A 12776-nucleotide genomic window follows, 5' to 3' on the forward strand; every position below is an offset into this window, starting at 1 on the left:
TATCACTTAAATGGTGTCATTCATATTCACTCCAGTAAAAACCTAAGCCTAAAAGAGAACTTTGTAGGCAAATATCTTGATGTCAGGTAAAAGGATCACCATAGAAAGTTGGCTACAAAGTATGCCTATTTGGGATGTTGTAGATATTTCATGGAACTTTTTTGAACAAAATATCTCAGTAATTCTTTTCCTTAGATTATTTATAATAAATATTTAAAAGTTCCTCAGTATTAAGATACTTCAGTACTAACACAACAGAACTCAATTTGACTATAAAAGTCCAACAAATCACTGACTTTAATAACAACTGGAAAAAATATATTTCTGCCTTAGTTGGAATTCTTTCAAATTTTATACTTCAGTGTTCCTAGGATATTACTAGAGGGAAAGTTAGTTAGTTAAGGCATTTTAATTAGTGTCATAGACATATTAAAAATAAAACTTAGAGTTTGGATTTTTCTTATTTTTGCTTTTAAAATAAATTTAAGTCTATATAGTGAAATAACAAGTAACTTTCCTCAAACATTACATTATTCAACCTGAGTCAGAAAAGTCTCCCGTCAAACACCAAAAAAAAAAAAAAAAAAAGATGAGTAAGGAAAAAAAATAAAGAGATTGGACTGAAAATTTTTGTGCTATAATACCTCTATCTAACACCTTTGCCATACACACCATCTATACAATGCTTTTATATTGGTAGAGAAACAAAAGTCATGATTGCCAGTAATTATTGCTAAGGAAAAGGAATCAAAGAATCATAGCTAAAGTACTTTTAGTAGCTGTGACCCTTGAAATTTTCTTCTTATGACTAAATTAAGAGGTGAACAATTAGATACTCAGGAAATACATTATAGAGCATCATAAAGTCTCATGTTTATGATCAAGACACATTCACATGTGAAAATGAAGCAACACTATCTGCACAAACATTGCAGTGTACACAGATATTGTCTGGGACTTCAATGAGCGCTACCACCCATGTACTGTCATGTCCCCTATGCCACAGCAAGAGCAGAAGGGCTGACTGTGTTAATGAGAGTCTCTGTTCTGCCTTTGAGAGGTAATTTTTAATGCATATTTTGTCTTCTCTCAGTCTAAATGCATGTTTTCTGCCAAGAATCCTGAAAGACAGAAGATAAAACACACAATAAACTTAGGCTGATAATGATTAGAATCATGATCTTGGTTACAGAAGGAGTGGTCTAGTGGCTTTCCAGGAATTTCATCATCCTGACAATGAAGCAAATGCTGTATATTATGGCAACATCTGAGAGAAGTAGGTACATTTGTTTAGTGAGTTCATTGGACAATCTCTTAGTAAAATTTTCATTGTATTCGTCTATTAAAGAATGCTGTGAAATTAGTAACATAAATCCAATTATATAACTCCCAAGAAATAAGGTTCTTTAATAAAAGAATCAATTCACTGACATCAGTGATGCCACATAACAGACTATCATGAACAAATGTTTTCACAGAAGCTATCCTTAATCTCACTCCTTTATTGTTTAAGTAGATTAAGTGACTTTCAGATAAGAGGAAAACAAAAGCTACATTTTTTCCTTTGTTAGTTGAGAAGGGTTTATTTTCCTAAGTTTGATGGAACTGTTATAATTAGAATCTATTTGATTTATATCTAACTACTTCCAAAAAAGATTGGCATCCAATTTCCATACTGACTAGGTCTGGCAGATAATCATATGTTAGCAGTACTTCTTGGACAAAATTCACCTCCCTCAGGCAAAGAAAGGCAGTAAACTTAATTCCTTCTTAAGGTTAGATAAAATACTTTTTCCCTTCCTACTTTAATTACTCAATCATTGAGCACCTTGAATATTCCCTGTCTCTTGAGAATAGTCAGGCTTTAACTGATGGAGTGTTCCTTTTTGAGGATTGTAGGTGATTTAGTAGTAAGTTTAAACAATGGGCAAGGAGGCTAAATTTTTAGAAAATTCTTTAATCCTGCAAAAGTAGCAGTTTTCCCACATAGACGGGTACCATAAAAAACACAATCTGAAGTGTGACTCTGTTTTTTGACATAGTGAATCTTCATTTATGTAATAATTCACCAAGATGCAGTCTTAGTATTTACTCGACTGATTTGATGAAAAAAAAAGTAAGGTAGTACATAGGTCAATACTGTATTATCTGTAATTATCTCAATGAAATATTCCTGTCTATGGTTGTGATGGATTCCTAATAAATGCTTCAATGATAATGACAAATGATCAAAACCAATAACAGTTGGGGGCTAAAGGTGATGCACTAGGCTAGAGGGCTACAGTTGGGGATGCGAGTGGTGTTATCCTTTTTTTTATTGCTGAAACAACTAAAACCCAGAGCAATTAAGCAGTTGGTCCCATGACTGGTGGCGGGGGGTGGGAGTGAGGGATGCAGCAAGAGAGTCTGATACTGGTTTGCTTTGCTGGTACTGTCACAAACATTTACGTTTGGTTTCCAGGAGTTTATTTTGGTTTAAAGCAGAAGTGCTTCTGTAAAATTACTTCTGTTGGTCTGAGGATTCCACTTTCACAAAAACTTACACAGCCTGTTACAATTTGAAAAAAAAATCCACTTTAAATCAGACCGCATGGATCCACCCATGTTAAGAGTATCCGTTACCAAAAATGAACCAAGTAACACAATGATGACAGGGTCATAAACTTAAAGCCTTAGAGCTGCATAATGAATAGTCAAATCTAGTGGCAGAGTTAGTTCTGAAACATGTTGAAACCCTTTGGAGTGTTGAATAAGATAAACCTTCATGATTCAACATTTGAGACATTGCTAAGTAGCCACAGATTTCTTTTAGAAAATCTATTAGTCTATGAATTTCTTTAAAGTAGGAATTGTGAAAACTTACACAGTGCTTCAGAAACAATGAAGAATAAGGAAGGAAATTATGTTTGCTACAGAACAAAGTAAAAGGAAAGGTTGAGTCATAACAAGTGTGTTTACCTTTATTTTCCACTTGAGTTTCCTGAGACTACTGAAGAAATATAATCTCAGCACTTTATTGATGAATCTGAGAAACCCACTTTAAATTTTTTTACATTTTTATTTATTTGATTTAACATGCATTAATAATGAGGGGTTTCATTGTGATAATTCCATGCATGCATACAGTATATCTTGAACAAGTTTACCCCTTGCATATATTCCCATAGCCCCTTTCCTTCTTCTTTGCTCTTTAAAATGAGAAGCCCATCCCTAAAGGATCCTTTGTTGACTAGGTAGATTCTTAAGTACCAGCATAGCTTGTATCTATGGCATGCGGATGTTTATGTGCTTAAATTAAAAGGCACAGTATTTACATGTAACCTATACGTATCCTCCCTATGTACTTTAAGTTGTCTCTAGGTTACTTATAGTACTTAATACAATGCAAACACTATGTAAACAGTTATTATGCTAAATTGTTTACGGAATAATGACATGTCTGTACATGTTGAGTACAGATTTTTTTTTCAATATTTTCCATCTATGATCATTTAAAATCTGCAGATTCAGGGACTGATTGTAATTATAGCAATGTCCTGTATTTACAACCTGTCATCCAATGCACTGTGTAATGCAATCCTCAAAATACCCTAATCTAGAGAGGTTGTGCCTGATTTTCTATGTGAGGTGACATTGCAAGTCAAGATCATGGAGTTCTTTAGTGCATTTCGTGAACGGATTTTCTGATTTCAATCTAGGTAATAATATTTGAAGTACTTACGATAAGCATCCTTTTTCCCTCCCACTAGGTTTGTGGGCTCCAAATAAGGCCCTTAATATGCCTACTAACCACACCTAAAGTGTGAAGTCTCACTTAGGGAACTTCCAACATTTTCTTTAATGCTTGTCATAGTGGGTTCCCTGGAACAACAGCATCAACATCACCTGCACTTTTTAGAAAGGCCAGGTCTCTGGCTTACGTAGTCACAGCAATGTTTGCATAACAAGCAAGTGATTCACCTGAATGTAAGGACCAATGATCTACAACCTGCAGGTACTTAATTAGTGTTAACTATATATATATTCATGCTCTCACATGTTCCAAACGGGCATATTTATAATAATAAATAGCGTTATTTTGGCAACATGTGAGGGTCTTTTATTGTTTTGTTGCTGCTAAGCAGAGACAATTAAGGAAACTTGCATGGTGATCATTAACGTATTCTTTTGAAGACTAGTAAGAAGTGAAATTAACAGAAAAACAGGTTGAGAAGGATGGAAACATTAAAAAATCATGGGCGGCTGGCCCATGTTGTTAACAAGGATCACTTTTAGGTTTACTAACTTTAATGGCTAAGATGTTGGTAGAAAATCAGAACAAAGAGAAAGTTTCACTTGATTCTTTATTATTTTTCATGGTCATGAGTACAGTTTGAATTAGATGAAAACAAATGTGAATGGGTATTTTAGAAAAAACAACTAGTTGATGATGTCTCAACATATAGAGTGTTTCTCACTGCTGGCTTAGATTCTATCCATTGTGGAAATGGTCCTTTGCAATCTCTCTGTAGGTGGTTGTTGACTTAGTTCATAGTGAGGGTCTAGGTAGCCCTAGATGGATTGCCCATCAGTTAGGTTTTGTATTAGAAGATAAAAAGACATTCAGGTATGGCAAGCATTGAGGAGGAAATAGAGCGCTTCTTAGCACTGAGATGCATAGAGATGTAAGGCCTAGAGGGTAGAGGAATATAGCAAGGTGGGGGAGCCCACTGATTTAGGCAGTGGCTGCAAAGAACTGAGTTTTTATTATGAATGTGACAGGAGATACTACAAAATGGATATTGACTTATAAGAAATGCAGGGAGAAAAGGGTAAAAAAATGATTTAGGGTAGTGAACAAGTCCTCTAAAGCTGAGCATTCTTTACTACTTGCTTTCTCTAAAGGGCAAACAGTCTGCCTCACTAATAAATACTCATTTTGTGCCCTCATAATTCTTCCCAGTCTTTTATTGACTTGAAAGTATGGTTGTCTTCAGCTTTTTGAGTGGTATCAAAGAACATTGCTGAAACTATAGCCTAATTGAACTTTATTTTATTTTCAAAATAAAATTTCATGGAGTGATTCCGTGTATGAAACTGGTAAGAGGAGAAGTCTCTGGTCACAGAGTTGGGAACAGCCTCTAGGACCTCATATAGTGGCCCTATACCCCTTACTCTTATTTCCCTCTCACTCCTCCCTCTGAATTAAGTACTTCTGTGGCATTTACATTCAGATCAGGTAAAACAGTCTGAAAACCATTGCTATAGGTTAAATCAGAGTGGTTTTGAATTTAAGTAATGGTAATTTTTTGTCAGCTATCCATTATGTATGTGACACATGCCATTGCACATGTGAAGCATCTGACTTTTAGATGTTTAAGTAAATTTCTTAAAAATATCATGCTCAAGGATTTCCGAACTATATTTCTCTCCTTGATTCTCCCCAGGAAGACGTGAACTACCTCATCTCAAATATTGTTTCTGGCAGTTGATAGATAAAGATCAAATTTAAGAACTGTACTGTCATTCATCAGGAATATCTTAAACCAAATTCTAGTGATAGAGAGAGGGTGAGGAGGAAGGAAAGGAGGGACAGAGAGAGAGAGAAAAAGAGAGAGAGAGAATGGAATGGTCATACAGTTAAGGTATTTTATAATTTAGCTAGAGAAAGGATGAGTAAACTAGGAGAATTTTTGAGAAACAAGAGATTTGGAGACATAAGGAAATACTGGGAGAGAGAGAAATCATTGTAGACTGGCATAGAGTGATTTTGTGGAAGAGAAGGAAATTGACCAGTGTCAAAATTGAGGAGCAGAATAGTTCAAAGTTTAGGATCTGGAAGTATATTTTCTGGGTTCTTATCTTCTGTCATTTACTAGCTATGTGTCCTTGGGAAAGTAATTTAATGTCCCTGGGTCTCAGTTCTCTTACCTTTAAAATAGAAAGGACCTGCTTGAGGACTGAAGCAAGTAGTAAATGAGGGACTGTCTGGAAGGGCTTGGTGCAGAAGCTGGAGAGTAGTGTACTCAGTAAACACTGTTCTGTTGTAGTTATTTTTATTGTCAAAGCCGATGCCATAAAAGCAAGAAAGACCTCTGGAGGGAGTTGAAACCTTCATTATTTTTAGAACCTGAGAAGTACCAATGCAGAACCCAGAGCACAGTTAGAAATCCATAGGTAGAGAAATGTAGGAAAGGGAATGGATAGGCATCAGAGACTGATGCCCCTAAAAGGATCCCAGTCACAGAGGATCCTCTCTTTTCATCACAGTTCTTTCCTGGGGAAGCTGGTTCAGATGTACTCTTTGGATAAAGCAGTGCAGGACACAGTAACATCAAAACCAAACTACAAGTAAGGATATGGGGGCAGTAATTAGATTTCACAGGCTAGGCGTTCTAATGCAGTATTTCTGTTTGTAGTAGAACTTTGCACTATGACCAGGAGAAGGGTGCTCATCTTCATTGTCTGATAATCCTGTTGTTACCACTTCTGTCCTGGGCAGATTTCTGAGGGCTTCTAAGAGAGATGTTTGTGCATTTTGTGCACAGACCTGTGAAGGCACAAAATACATCCAAGACCTTGGGCAAATTAAGAAGAGATGACACCTACAGATGTTGCCTTAAAATGGAGACCAGGAATTCAGGGCTTTTGGTGTGCAATTCATTTGTCTCCTTTGATTTCCTTAGGAAAAAAAACCTTAATCTCAAATATCCATTATGTTATTTCTGAATAAAGATGCTGGTGATGCCCACAATTTTCATAAGTATGCAAAAAATTCCCCTCTAATAGATTCAAGATACTATCCTTTGGCCAAATCCTTGGCCTTTCATGTATAGCTTGACTTTAGCAAAATTCCCAGTTTTCTTAAAAATTTAGTTACTCAAGTTCTACTAGTTTTTCACATTTATTGCCATGCCACTGTCATTTAACACTTTGAAGTAGAAATCCAGCAAATTAAACAGACTTTGTGGCTGACACACAACCAATAAATGTTATCCCTAAAGCTTGAGCATAACTCGAAGCAGAGGAGCTACTGAGAAAATAAGAAATAGTACTCTCAAAATGGCCCACTCTATGTGCAGAAATGTATTACGTACAACTTTAAGATTACCACACTTATTACCAAGGTTATTGAAAGTAGAACTTCTGAAATGCTAATATCTTCTGAAACTCATTTGTGTTGGAAGACACCTTAGACATCAAAAATAAAAAGTGGAAATGAGGTCCACATGTTTGGGGGCTCTGTTTAGATATATCAAGATATTTTACAAATTATACTTAAAATGGGAAAAATAAAATACTAAATGACAGATGGAAATTTTTATTTGCTCATTTTCTGAATTTCCTACTTTTTGTTTTTCCATCACAATGATTTAGACAGTGGACAACAGCAAACAGTTATAAACACAGCAGTAGAATTTGTGTGTACTGACTTTTTAACTGATAATAACTTGAATTAATTTAACATGCCTTTAAAAATCCATAATTTTCTGATCCACAAAAGTAATGTTCTTATAAAATATATACATGTTAAGGTTTCAAAACTCGTTTACTGCTTTTTTATTATTATTATTCATTTATTCACATGTGCGTGCATTTTTTGGGTCATTTTACCCCTTGCCCCCCTCCCCTCCCTCCCTGCTTGCTTCCAGGCAGAACCTGTTCTGCCCTTATCTCTAATTTTGTGGAAGAAAAGACATAAGCCTAATAAGGAAGACAAAGCATTTTTTGCTAGTTGAGTTAAGGATAGCTATACAGAGAGATTCCTAGCATTGCTTTCATGTACAAATGTGTTACAACCCAAGCTGATTCATCTCTAACTAATCTTTACACTGGTTCCTGATCCCCTTCTCATGTTGACCTCTGTTGCTTTAAGGTATCTGTATTAGTTCCTCTGGAGTGGGGACATCAAACGGTTTCATGTTTTGGGTTTTCTACCTATTCCTATATCTCCCGTATGTGCTCTCCCCTTGTCATGTGATCCAAGTCCACCACATTGCTGCATTTGCCCTAGATCTAAAGTCCACATATGAGGGAGAACATACGATTTTTCTGAGCCTGGCTAACCTCACTCAGAATGATGTTCTCCAGTTTCATCCATTTACTTGAGAATGATAAGATTTCATTCTTCTTCATTGCTGAGTAAAATTCCATTGTGTATAAATACCACATTTTCTTGCTCTATTCATCAGTAGTGGGGCACCTTGGTTGTTTCCATAACTTGGCTATTGTGAATAGAGCTGCAATAAACATGGGTGTGCAGGTGCCTCTGGAGTAACCTGTGTCACATTCCTTCAGGTATATCCCTACAAGTGGGATTGCTGGATCATATGGCAGGTCTATGTTTAGATTTTTAAGAAGCCTCCAAATTTTTTTCCAGAGTGGTTGTACTAGTTTACGTTCCCACTAACAGTGTAAGAGGGTTCCTTGCCAACACCTTGGTGGTGGTGTTGCTAATGATAGCTATTCTAACAGGGGTGAGGTGGAATCTTAGTGTGGTTTTGATTTGCATTTATTGCTTGTTTTTTGTTTGTGTTTTTCATTCTTTTCTCTTTCCTGATGATACTGGGGCTTAAACTTGGAGCTTCTTACTTACTAGGCAAACCCTCTACTGCTTGAGCAGCACCTCCAGCACTTAACATTCATTATTATCCCATTACCAAGAAAAAATACTTTGTGTGTTTTGGGTTTTTTTCTTTTTCTCCCTGAACATTTTGAAAGGTAAGATCATCAGACTGTGCTTGCTAATAATGATCACGCTCAATCCTAAACATTAATCATTTGTTTATAGTTGATATGTCAACTATAGGTCAAGGTGACTGTATTTTGTTTCATTTTCTCTTTAAGCTTTCCACTTACATGGCAATATTAATGTCCCTCTTCTTTACTCTTTGTCTTCTCAGTTTTTCCAGTTCATTTTTGCTATTAAAATGGTTTCTTTTCTACTTTTGATGTGCATATTCTCCTTGGTCCCTGCAACTTGGAAATTTGAAACAAAATATTATACTTCGTGTTCATGTTTCATGAGTTCTTTGAATTAAAAGCTGTTATTTTGTTCATTCTTTCTCTCTTTCTTTCCTTCATTCTGTGGTGCTGGGGTATGAATTCAGGGTTGTACACTCACTTAGCAGGCCTCCAGTCATAAGGTTTTTTTTTTTTTATGGTCCATATAGGGATTGAACCACAGTAAGATTTCCTTATTTTTGAATCCTAACTCTGTGGTCTAATTTTGCCTGGTTTTGAACTTTAAATAAATGGTATCATAGAAGAAAAAAAAAGCATTTTAATTTTAGGTTTTTCCCAACTTTTGCAATGACATTCTGGCATTGCCTTTTAGGACTACCCCTTATATCTATCTGGGATGAGAATACCAATTTAATTTCATTCCTTTCTAATCTTTGTAAAGGATGCACCTAGTAATCTTGCTCTCTTTGACTCCCTAGCATAACCTACAGAGCTTCAGTTCTTATGCCCTTCTCACCCCAGGCAAGGTTTCCTGATGAGGGAAACTAAACTGGAGCCAACACATCTGGGTTGATTACTGCTTACTTCTGGACTTAGCAGATTGCTTAATTTCTCTGTAACTTTGCTGTACACTTTTTAAAAAATAGTGACAATAAGGCATATTTCATGGATTGTGGTAAGGTACTGTATGTCAAGTGCAGAGTGTCTGTGTACCAGATAAAATATGAAATCAGTAAGTGATGAGCACACACACACACACACACACACACATAAACATGATGATACCTGAGAGACTGTGGGGGGCTGGCAGGGGACAACTGAGAGGAAGGAAAGAATGATTGGGTTAAACAATACGAAAATAGGTTGTGTATGAAGATGGCACAAGGCAACCCACAGAAAGCTGTTGAACAATAGTGGGTGAATGGAAACAGGGCAAAGACTGAACAATAGAGGAGGTTAATTAGATCAATGTATACTATGAGATACCATGGTAAAACCCCTTTATACAATTATTAAGATACACTAATAAAAATTTAAGAAGTAATGTTAAGAGATATGCAGGGAGTATTATGATGAATTCTTATCCTATGATAACCATCTTAATTATTTTATAACTTAAGAAACCAAGATTTCTAAGATTATCTGAACCTTTTTTATTTTGGTGCCTTTATTCAGGATATTTCTTTCCATTTAGTTTGCCATCCATATAAAAATATCTTTCTATCCATTCTTTGCCTACTAAAATCACATCTGCTTGGAAAAGTCCTATTCAATTTTCTCTGTCTTTTTTCAAGTCCCTTTATTGTTTGATCTCTGTTTGAATCAAATTTGTACTGGGCATCGACTATCATGAGCCCCTGTGTGAGACTTACTGCTTAACACATACTTCTTTTATGAAATTAGCCCCTGTGAGTTAGGAATATGCCCTACAAATTTATTCCCTTAAATTGACTGAGCAAGAGAATGCTTCTCAAATCTGAATTGTGTTGGCAATATATTTTGTACCTTGTACAAAATGTCACAGTCAACTTTTTCCTTATTTGGACGTCTACTGTTGTTGTTATTTTTAAGTTCCTCAGCTTCTATCAGACAATATTGAGTCTATTAACTATAGGGATGATTAGCAAAGAGACATACATACCAATAATCTTAGCTAGGTGGATGCAAAAACTCAAAAGCATTAGAGAAATGAAATTTAAAGCTATTCCATATGATTTAAGAACAGGGCCAAATGTTTTCTTAGCAAACTAGAAAATTTTGCCTTTCATTACAAATTTATAGTAAAATGACTATCTTGATACTGAGGGCCTCTTAGGCCACATTAATAATTGCTAGTTACCTTTTACTTTTATTTTTTTGATAAAGACCATGTCGTATCCTGATTATCCTGCTTACACTATTGGTTGGTCATAGTTGCATTTAAGCATTTCCGTTGGGGTTCTAATAATTGCAAAGAAACCACTTAGAATTCTTCACAGAATTAATGGTCATCAAGGCTTTTGCCTTGAAGACTTTCTTGTTTTGAATAACAAATCTCCCCCTGAAGATGGTTAGACAGAACTCATTTGCAGTAAGCGGCTGCGTACCAGATCTTGGAAGTAATTAGATTGCTTCGTAGCTTAGTTTCACAAGCCTCACTCGGTATATGGATTCTTAAATAAACACTAAGAAAATTATATTACAAAGGATGACAGCCCACATACAAATCCTCTAGTATAATAAAAACTGATTAAAGTGTTGTTCAAGTGATGCAAGATTCCTAAGCATCTACCTACAAGGTTATATGATATTTTTGTATTGTTGCTAAGTAAATATCAGAACATGCTAAATTACATTATTTACTTTTGTTAGTTTTTGTGCATTATGTGAGCTGGCAAATAACTTCTTTGAAATCAGAGGGATCATTAGGATCTGCTTCTTCCTTTCAAGACTGATTTGAACTATATTCACACTTTCTAATGCCTAAAAGGACAGGAAAGACACTATTAGTGTCAGGCTGCATTCTAAATACACTATGGTATAGCAGCTTGCTAACAGTGACAGCTCATGCTGTCAGCATCCATTCCCACCTATGAATAATGCACTGTGAGACAGAGGCTTTTCCCAGCCAAACTTTCCTATAGCCAGCAGCTCTCATGTGCACAGAGTGTCTTTTCATCTCTTCATTTTACAAATGTGTTAGCCACCCTGTCTCCCCACTTTCTTGAAACTCCTCTCCAAAGTGCCTCCCTTGCTCTTTTAAATCTTGAGTGTGTCATTTAAAAACACCTTATTATCTGTGAAAAGAACACAAATGATTTACCTTTTAGTGGCCCAGTCTCTGTTTCTGAGTTTGACTATTTTAGATTCACCATGTGTATGGTACCTTGTAAATAAGAGAGCAAGAAGAAGCTTTTGGAGTTTAGGAACAGGTTTATGGCATACATTGTGTTTGATGGGTTCACAGTTGTATATATATTTATCTACAAATTCATCAAGTTGTATACATTACATACATACAGCTTTTTGTATGTCAATCATACCTTAATAAAGTAGCTTAAAATTTATATATACATTAAAAATTTATATATATATATATACATATATATATATGCTGAACTTTGGTGGAGGCTTAATAGTTGGGTAGCATTTCCATGTCTTTGGCTTTTTAATGACTCCATGTAAATATCCCTCCATGTGTTTTGAATAATCTCAAAACCAAAATTTCTTCTTGGAGAAAAGCAATCTGTCTTCTACTGCCAGAGACTTTTGTTTAAGGACTGGCTAAGCTTCAACTTTTCAAGTTTATGTTTAGTAAGGAAATAATGAGCTTACATACTAGTCTACTTTGACATCATCAACAATTTTAGTTGCATGGGCTTGAAACCATTTCATACTTGTCTAACAAAAAGATTTTGCCTCCTAAGTCCATTAACTCAATTCACCAGATTTCACAAGACTAAAATCCTGCAATTTTTAAATTCTACAGTGAGGTGGTTACTTTCAATATTGTTTTTTCCAAGAGGTGGTCTATCTTTAAATTCCAGTTAATATTTATATCACCCCAAGGCTTTTCAGTCTCTTTCCCACATTTGTTAAAGAGCATTAGATCCTGAGAGAGAGTTAAAAAGCATTTGATAGATGCTTGCATCAATAATGATTTAAAAGATTGAAAGCAGAGAAGCAAAATTTAGAATTAAAAGTAGATGAACTTTAGGGGCTAGGGATGTAGCTCATTGATAGTCTTGCCTATCATTCACAAGGCCCTGGATTCAATTTCCAGCATGGCAAAAAAAAAATTAGATGGACCTTCTAAATACTGCCTAATGACAAGTGAATAACATGCTCAAAAC

At 35.5% G+C, this 12776-nt stretch overlaps 1 protein-coding gene and 1 pseudogene across 6 annotated transcripts in view; one reads left to right on the forward strand and one right to left on the reverse strand.

The window, feature by feature from the left end:
- Positions 1 to 12776, forward strand: part of Prkg1 (protein kinase cGMP-dependent 1) — a 1207619-nt gene that overhangs the window by 477078 nt on the left and 717765 nt on the right. The window lies entirely within an intron of this gene.
- The window catches only part of LOC109684183 (ribulose-phosphate 3-epimerase pseudogene), a 169219-nt pseudogene continuing 162801 nt past the window's right edge, over positions 6359 to 12776 (reverse strand).

The sequence above is a fragment of the Castor canadensis genome, chromosome 7 (genome assembly GCF_047511655.1).
Source record: "Castor canadensis chromosome 7, mCasCan1.hap1v2, whole genome shotgun sequence".
In the NCBI taxonomy this organism is placed as follows: domain Eukaryota; kingdom Metazoa; phylum Chordata; class Mammalia; order Rodentia; family Castoridae; genus Castor; species Castor canadensis.